Source organism: Sinocyclocheilus anshuiensis, unplaced genomic scaffold, assembly GCF_001515605.1.
Source record: "Sinocyclocheilus anshuiensis isolate Anshui unplaced genomic scaffold, SAMN03320099.WGS_v1.1 scaffold1154, whole genome shotgun sequence".
NCBI classification, from domain to species: Eukaryota; Metazoa; Chordata; class Actinopteri; order Cypriniformes; family Cyprinidae; genus Sinocyclocheilus; species Sinocyclocheilus anshuiensis.
The window spans coordinates 1,013,725-1,015,443 of NW_015542345.1; positions in this window are offsets into that span (position 1 = coordinate 1,013,725).

The window sequence follows — 1,719 nt, forward strand, 5'->3', positions numbered from 1 at the left end:
CACAATTTGAGTTGAATTACTGAAATAAATGAACTTTTCCACGACATTCTAATTTATTGAGATGCACCTGTATATGCTAGTATAAATTAATGGAGTAATAGCATAACTTACGACAAAAGAACCGAGATAAGAAAAAAAAAAAAGACACGATTCGTATATAGCTATCTCCGCTCGTGAAAAGCGCTGCCCTGCCCTGCCCGTTTGATCGCCACCCAGCAGACACACGGAGTGGGCATGAGAAACTTCACTGTGGCTCGCCTCATCATCACCGTGACTGCTGCTGTTAAACGCTAAATATATTCCTCACTTCTTCTGTTTGTCCGACACCGAGGTGCAACATGATGATGGATCCGCATCCCGCCACCACCCTCGCACTCTGCCAACTCGATGTGCTTTAATTTTCATATTTATATTAGTAATAAACACCTCTCTGAGACCTTTTTTTTTGTCAGATCTCCACTGTTTTTGTTCAATCAGTTACATATTTTAATTTCATGTGCATTTTGTTTTATTTAAACCTCCATTCAATTTAAAGTTAATCCATAATCGAGATTTAAATGTTTTAATCGAGATAATCGAGATTTTAAATTTATGGTGCAACTGGATTAAAGTTAATCCTAAATAGGCTATAGCCTAATTTAAATCCAGGATCAAAATGATGGGTTAAAATGTAAACCTGCTTATTTTTAAAGGTTGGAACAGAACAGGCAGAGAGTTCATAGACGGCCTCCTTGGTCAGAACAAGACGGACAGAGAGTTCATAGGCGGCCTCCTTGGCTGGAACAGGACGAGCAGAGAGTTCATAGATGGCCTCCTTGGCCGGAACAAAAAAGACAGAGAGATCATAGACGGACTCACCATAAAGCGATCCCCATTGTGGGAAGCGCTACAGACAGGGGAAATAGTTCAGAAACTGGAGGGCTTGAGAGTGCTGGTTTAGGGATGCCAGCTGCACGTGCCGAAACCAGCGGTGGGTCCTCCATGCTGGAAGCCAGTCTGGGATACTGAAGAACCGTCCTTGAGGATCTGGGTGCAACAGACAGGAAGTGACAGGATTCTGAGCGAACAGACGTGAAGTGACGTGACTCTGGATGATCAGCTGTGATGTGATGTGACTCGGGACAAACAGCTGAGACGTTACGACACTCTGGGAGATCAGCTGAGACGTGACGAGGCTCTGGCAGATCAGCTGAGACTTGACTTGACTCAGCAATGGAAGCTGTGACTTGAGTTGACTCAGGGGAATCAACTGTGACTTGACTTGACTCAGGGGAATCAACTGTGATTTGACTTGACTCATGATGATCAACTGTGACCAGACTTGACTCAGAAAGATCAACTGTGACTAGACCTGACTCATGAAGATCTGTTGTGACCTGACTAGACTCATGATTATGAACTGTAACTTGACCGCCATTTTGCGATCAGGCTCCGCTGTCGCCGCCATTTTGTGAGCGTGCTCTGGTACAGCCGCCACTTCAGTCACAGACACGGTGTTGTGTTCCTCCTCAGCAAAGCCCCCAGGGAACACAGGGTCAGCAGTCAGCAAAGCATAGTCTATAAAGTCCTTTAAACTACAATGAAATCTACCCTCTGGCATCCATGATTTTATGGATTCATTTAGTCCATAACGAAAAACGTCCTTTAATGCGACCTCATCAAAAGGTACCCTAAAAGATAACTCACAGAACTGAGTGACGTATTCCTAAATAGGTGAAC